This window comes from Bos javanicus, chromosome 20 (genome assembly GCF_032452875.1).
Source record: "Bos javanicus breed banteng chromosome 20, ARS-OSU_banteng_1.0, whole genome shotgun sequence".
In the NCBI taxonomy this organism is placed as follows: domain Eukaryota; kingdom Metazoa; phylum Chordata; class Mammalia; order Artiodactyla; family Bovidae; genus Bos; species Bos javanicus.
In genome coordinates this window covers 62644666-62652247 of record NC_083887.1, presented here as the reverse complement: position 1 = coordinate 62652247, position 7582 = coordinate 62644666, and positions in this window count along the sequence as shown.

The following is a 7582-nucleotide window of genomic DNA, read 5'->3' as shown; positions in this document are numbered from 1 at the left end:
CACACCTGACCGCCCACCCTCTGCCTCTACTCCGTAATTTGTCAGTTCACCTGAGAGTGTGATAACCAATGCAACTTGCCACAGAGGAAGGTTGAGAGAGAAAACAGGAAGGAATGAGGGTTAAGAAAATAAGTGGCAGAGGGAAAAGGAACAGCAGTTTTTTTGACACCATAAGAATTTCATCCAAAATCTCATGGCCAGAGAGACCAGAGCCTTGCTAATTGAGATGCTTCTAATTGGAAAACTTGTGAATTCAGATTAAGGGTGACCTTTTTCATAAGACATTTTTTCCGCAGAGGGACGATGAGTCAATAATATAAAAAGCCTGCAGCAATAAGGTTTGTGAGACTTAATCTGATTGTTAAAGAGTAATTTTCAAAAAAGGGAAAACACAGATGTGAAAATGACATGTGTTGAAGATTTTACTTATTCATGAATTAATGAGAACACCAGGCACATGTTAAAACTAGTTCAAAAGAAAGTTTTTGGGAAGTCCACACATATGTGGAGTAAAGGAATGTTGAAAGGAAAATGCAGACGAAGGTAAAACTGGCTTTTTTCCCACAAGACAGAGGCAAAGGTCAGTTTGTTTATCTGTCATTTCCATACAACTTACTGAATTGTAAAACAGCTCCCAGACACTGAAAGACAAAAATCAGCCTGAAGCATGACCTCCACACAAGCATATGTTTCCATGGAAACACAAAATTGTTTCTATAAGACTATTTCTAAGCATCTTGTAAGTACCATTTACAAGGAAGTGTGAGATGTGACTGATTAGGCATCATTTTTCCTGTATTTGCTGAGTTTTGCTCTCCAAGCATCATTAGTGACTTCTTCTTTATTAACACTAGTTAACATGATGGATTTCATATTCAAAGTTCTATGCATGTCTTGCCAAAACTTACCAACCCAGTGCTAAATTGACACAGATACTTAAAAGTAGTTTTGTTTTGTTAAGTGTCCTCCAGATCAATGTGCATGTGCATGCTCGGTTAGCCTGCCAGGCTCCTCTATCCAGAGGATTTTCCAGGCAAGAATACTGGAGTGGGTTGCCATTTCCTGCTCCAGGGTAACTTCCTGACCCAGAGATCGAACACGTGCCTCCTGCATTGGCAGGCATATTCTTTATCACCTGGGAAACCTTCAGATCAGTCCCAACTAGCAAAGTTGTGTGGTGGATTCAGATTTTACAAGACAGCCTTATAATGTGAAATACACCTCTGCTCCTACCTAAGCTGAAGCTCCAACACTTTGGCCACCTTATGTGAAGAGCCAACTCGCTGGAAAAGACCCTGATGCTGGGAAAGATGGAGGGCAAGAGGAGAAGAGGGCAACAGAGGATGAGATGGTTAGATAGTATCACTGACTCAATGGATGTGAGTTTGAGCAAACCCCAGGAGAGAGTGAAGGACAGGGAAGCCTGGCATGCTGCAGTTCATGGGATCGGAAAGAAATGGACACAACTGAGCAAATGAACAACAGCCACATTCAGAACGGTTTGTATCTACTGTTTTCCCACCTGTTTTCCTAAAATAATCTCCAAGATCCAGCCCACAAGCTTTCTCTTTGTCTTAACTTGCACCTTCCACTTGAGCCTGGCTGCAATTTTCCTTTCTCCGCCTTTTCCTCCCTGTGGTTTTCCCACCTTGGGGAATGAGCCGCCTTCTCTTTTTCCATTGGTGCATATCTTTTTCAGCTTTTAAAATTCTTCTCCATGAAGCTTGCCTTAGTGCTACAGCTCTTGATTTTTCCCTAATCAGTTCAGCTCAGTTCAGTCACTCAGTCACATCCGACTCTTTGAGACCCCATGAATCGCAGCACGCCAGGCCTCCCTGTCCATCACCAACTCCCGAGTTCACTCAAACTCACATCCATCGAGTCGGTGATGCCATCCAGCCATCTCATCCTCTGTCGTCCCCTTCTCCTCCTGCCCCCAATCCCTTCCAGCATCAGAGTCTTTTCCAATGAGTCAACTCTTCACATGAGGTGGCCAAAGTACTGGAGTTTCCGCCTTAGCATCATTCCTTCCAAAGAACACCCAGGGCTGATCTCCTTTAGAATGGACTGGTTGGATCTCCTTGTAGTCCAAGGGACTCTCAAGAGTCTTCTCCAACACCACAGTTCAAAAGCATCAATTCTTCGGTGCTCAGCTTTCTTCACAGTCCAACTCTCGCATCCATACATGACCACTGGAAAAACCATAGCCTTGACTAAACGGATATGCACTCCTAAAAAGCAAAGATTCCTTTGGCATCTTGGACTACAAACTGGTTCATTGGATCGTGTATTATATTCTAGTTGATGACAACTTTGCTTTCACAAGTGTAGTAACTTGAGGCTTCTCAAGACAAAGGCTGTGAGTATTCTCTCCTCAAAATGCCTGCGTGCCATAAGAGGCTGCTTACTCTTCTCCTCTCCTTGTTGTTGTTGTTCAGTCACAAAGTCGTGTCCAACTCTGCAGTTCCATCGACTGCAGCACACCAGGCTTTCCTGGCCACTATTTCCTGGAGTTTGCTCAAACTTATGTCCATTGAGTCAGTGATGCCATCCAACCATCTCATCCTCTGTTGTCCCCTTCTCCTCCTGCCCTTAATCTTTCCCAGCATCAGGGTCTTTTCAAATGAGTCAGCTCTTCACATCAGATGGACAAAGTATTGGAGCTTCAGCTTCAGCATCAGTCCTTCCAATGAACACTCAGGACTGATTTCCTTTGGGATGGACTGGTTGGATCTCCTTGCAGTCCAAGGGACTCTCAAGAGTCTTCTCCAACATCACAGTTCAAAAGCATTAATTCTTTTTTTTTTTTTAAAGCATCAGTTCTTCAGCACTCAGCTTTCTTTATGGTCCAACTCTCACATCCATACATGACTACTGGAAAAACTATAACTTTGACTCTATGGACCTTCCTGAGCATAGTGATGTCTCTGCTTTTTAATACATTGTCTGGGTTTGTCATAGCTTTTCTTCCAAGGAGCAAGTGTGTTTTAATTTCATGGCTGCAGTCACCATCTGCAGTGATTTTGGAGCCCAAGAAAATAAAGTTCTGTCACTGTTTCCAAAAAATGGAAAGAGTGGCTTGTCTCCTTATATTAATCCAAAGATGTGTCCTTCTCTTTAGACTCAGTTTCATTAACTATGAAATGAGGGATTCAACTCGATTTGGTTCTCAAATTTTATCATGCATCAGAATCCCCAGGAGGGTTTGTTAAACCACAGCGTGCCAGGCCCCCAAACACAGAGCCTCTGATTCAGAAGGTCCAAGGTGGGGTTGGGAGGTGGTGCAGAAATCTGTGTCCAAAACAAGATTTTAGGTGATGATGCTGGTACTCCTGGTCCAAAGACCACACTTTGAAAATTGCAATGACCAGCAAACCCACTTAGCTGACCATTCTAACCACCTAAGGACTTCATAAAATTCAGATGTCCTGAGCTCAGATTTCCTGACCTGGAATCTTCCAGGGTGGTACTAGGGAAACCATATTTCAAAAAATACTTCCCAGATGAGTCTTATGATGGACCAACTTTAGGATCCAAGTGAACAAGGTAATCTGTACAGGCCATGCCAGTGTCAACCTTCCATGATTTTATGTTTGGCAAGGAAAGCCTGGCTGGAGGAAGGCAGGTGCAACTCTCAGGATAAAATATCTCTTATAGCTCAATTAGAGATCATTCCCAGGTGGCGCTAATGGTAAAGAACACACCTGCCAGTGCAGGTGACATAAGAGATGTGGGTTTGATCCCCGGGACAGGAAGATTCCCTTGGAGAAGGGAACAGCAACCCACTCCAGTATTCTTGCCTGGAAAATCCTATGGACAGAGGAGCCTTGTGGGCTACAGTCCTCGGGGTCACAAAGAGTCAAACACAACTGCACGACTCAATAGGTCAATCAAACTGGAAACATACAAGAAAAGGAATCCTGGGAAATATAGCTGAGCTGGCAAACCATCACCCTATGCCTGGTTCCCTTCTGATCCTCCCCACTGCAAAGGTGTCCTGCTAGAGATACACCAGTTTAACATTAAACAGAACCCCTCACATGCCAATCTGAAACATCTGCAATGGAATTATTTCAAACTGCCTCAGGATTTCTCCAAAATAATGTGTAGGTATTTTTTTTAATATCTGAATAAGTAAAAGAAGTCACCAAAGTATTATCACCCAGAACAAATTGAAGGTCAACTCTAAACATAAATGTTTGCTTCTGTCTTAAAATGTACAAACTGCTCGCAATACCCCAAAGGGCAGTTTTTCACCTTCACCAGTTTCAAAATCCTCTGGAAAATTGATCACAAGTTAATATTTAACTCTAAAAAGAATTTCTTTTGTAACTCTGTTCTTACAGAAACTCTTACTGAACACTGGGATTTCACAGAGTTCCTTAATAAATTAGAGTTGTGACTCAACAGCCACAGCAGGTTATCCCTCCAAAGTTGTTTTATTTATTATTATGAAATCAGGACCGAAATTCCAGGAATTAAGTGAACCCAAGCTGAATTAACAAACAGGGCAAAGGCAAAGTTAAACAAGACCACTGACTCTGCTAAAGCCCCGGGAGCAACACTGACCTTGAAGGCAAGGTCAGGAAAAGTATTCCGTGTAACTGCTGCTCTAAAGAAATTTAGGAGCGAAATCAGAAGAAGTGCTGGTGTGTTTGAGCACATCTCCCAGGAATACCTGGGGGAGAGCGTCTTGCAGTTCATCTGCTCCTGTTTCTATTTCTGGGCCGTGTTGCTGACTCAGCGCCCCCACCAACCCCCCTTTGTGTGCAGCTGCAGGTAGCCAGCTGGGAAGGCATTGAGTCCTCCGTGCAGTGCAGGCTTTGCTGCTGAATGTCGGAAGGCTGGGGAGAAAGGAAAGCTGGTTTCTAGATGATACATGAACCAGTAAGCCATCTGGTCACCCCCACGCAGAAAACCTAAATTGGAGTTTTTTCTTTCTCATTTTTTACTATGAAAATATGCAAATATGTAGAAAAGTAGAAAGAAAAGCTCAGTAAAGTCCCATAGATTTAGATATAATTACAGGAAGTTTCCTGGGGCTTCCCAGGTGGCGCTAGTGGTAAAGACCTCGCCTGTCAATGCAGGAGATGCAGGTTGGATCCCTGGATTGGGAAGATCTCCTGGGGAGGGCATGGCAACGCACTCCAGTATTCTTACCTGGAGAATCCCATGGACAGAGGAGCCTGGTGATCTACACCGATAGGATCACAAAGGGTCACATACAGTAACGCCTCTACAAACAAAGAATGTCCATTCCGAGAACACGTTAGCAAGTGAAATCTGTTCACAAGTCCCAAGCGTTAGCCTTAGGTACCTGACTAACACCATCGGCTGTATAGTCCTGTACCATTAATAGGAGCTTCCAGGTGGCGCCAGTGGTAAAGAATCCACCGGCAATGCAGGAAGTGTAAGAGACTCAGGTTTGATCCCTGGGTTGGGAAGATCCCCTGAAGGAGGGCATGGCAATCCACTCCAGTATTCTTTCCTGGAGAATCCCATGGACAGAGCAGCCTGGTGGGCTACAGTCCGTAGGGCTGCAAAAAGCCAGACATGACTGAAGTGACTGAGCAGGCACGTAATCGGTTTATAATACTTTTCACACTAATAATATGTAGAAAACAAACACAAAAAATAAAGAAAATGTTTTAAATCTTACCGTACTGTATCTTGAAAGTCCAGTGGTGCAGTACAATAGCTGGCACACGGGCTGGCATCAAGAGAACAGGCAAGAAGGGGGTACTGATTGGAGGAGGGAGAAGAGATGGGAGATGGCAGAGCTGAAGAATTACCAGCAATAGGAGACGGAGGGCCAGCTGTGACTTCACTCACACCCAATCACCAAGCTACATCGCCGCTGCTTTTATGCTTGCTTCTTAACATCCTGGGCCTGAAATAAAGATACCGCACTGCTGTACCCTACATAGTACTGTGCAGCAAAGTACACAAAAGCCCGACCACCTGCAGAGGGTGCATGCATATGACAGCCTGAAATTCCAGGAGCTGAGTGAATCCAATGTGCCTCAGACACGTGAACCAGCTAACATGATTGGGCATGTGAATGCACGTTCACATCTTTGAAGTTTACAACTGGAAGGTTCATACGAAGGGGCTTAACTGTATTGTTACTAAGTTTGCTTCTTTTTTGTTTTTGCGGATGTAAGTTATAGACAGCATGACATTTCGCCCCTAAATCATTATATGATCATCAGCCTCCAGAATGACCCATAATGCTCCGTGCTCCTGGGATTTCACATCCTTTCACATGGTATGGGGTTGGTTCAGTAGTACACAGAAATCGTGATGCTGGTCTCGTCTGGAATTAAGTTACAACAGACACGTGGCTACTTTCATCTTGTCTTCACTCCCTCCCCTCCCATCACTTGCTCTAGGGGCAGTCAGCTGCCAAGTCGCTAGTGGCCCCATGGAGAGGCCCTCGTAGAAAGAAAACCTCACAGGCATAGATGCTCCAGATCCAGTAAAGTGTCAGATGACCGCAACACCCACCAACGTCTGGACAGGAGCTTCCTGGGAGACCCTGCATGGGAACCACTGGCTAAGCCACTCAGATACCTGAGCCTCAGAAACTGCAAGGTAATCATTTCCGCTGCTTCAAGCTGCACAGTTTGGGACTAAGTTGGTAGCATAGAGAGTACCTGTTTGTAGAAGGGGTCCTATAATGGAAACTCAAAATGTGGGAATGGCTTTGGCACCTGGCAGTGGGCTTTGTTGAGAGTATTGGTGAAAGCCTGGAGCCCCTTGAAGAAGCTGTGAATAACAGTCAAGGTCTTGAGACTTCCCTGGTGGTCCAGTGGCTGAAGCGAAAGTGAAAGTCACTCACTTGTGTCCGACTCTTTGCAACCCCACGGACTACACAGTCCATGGAATTCTCCAGGCCAGAATACTGGAGTTGGTAGCCTTTCCCTTCTCCAGGGGACCTTCCCAACCCAGGGATCAAACCCAGGTCTCCCGCATTGCAGGTGGATTCTTTACCAACCGAGGCACAAGGGAAGGTCCAGTGGCTAAGACTCTGCATTCCTAATGCAGAAGGTCTGGGTTCAATCCCTGATCAGGGAACTAGATCCCACATGCCGCAATTAATTGTTCTCATGCCTCAGCTAAAGGAGCCTGCATGCCACGAGGAAGATCAAAGTTGCCTCCACTAAGACCGGGCACAGCCAAATAAATAAATACATAGTTTTGGAAATAATTTTATGTATTTTTACTTTTGGCTGTGTTGGGTCTTTGCTGCTGCATGGGTTTTTTTCCTCTGATTTCAGCGATTGGGGGCTACTGTTCGCTGTGTGCAACAGTTTCTTATTGCAGTGGCTTCTCTTGTTTCAGAGCATGGGCTCTAGGGTGCTCGGGCCTCAGTAGTTGCAGTACATGGGCTCATTAGCTGTGGCGCCCGGGCTTAGTTGCTCCAGGGCATGTGGGATCTTCCTGGCTCGGGGATCAAACCCGTGTCTCCTGCATTGGCTGGCGGATTCTTTACCACTGAGCCACCAAGGAAGCCCTCTAAATATTTTTTTAAGGCAAGCATTTTTAAAAAGTAATTTTTTTTTTAAGATCCAAGGCCTTT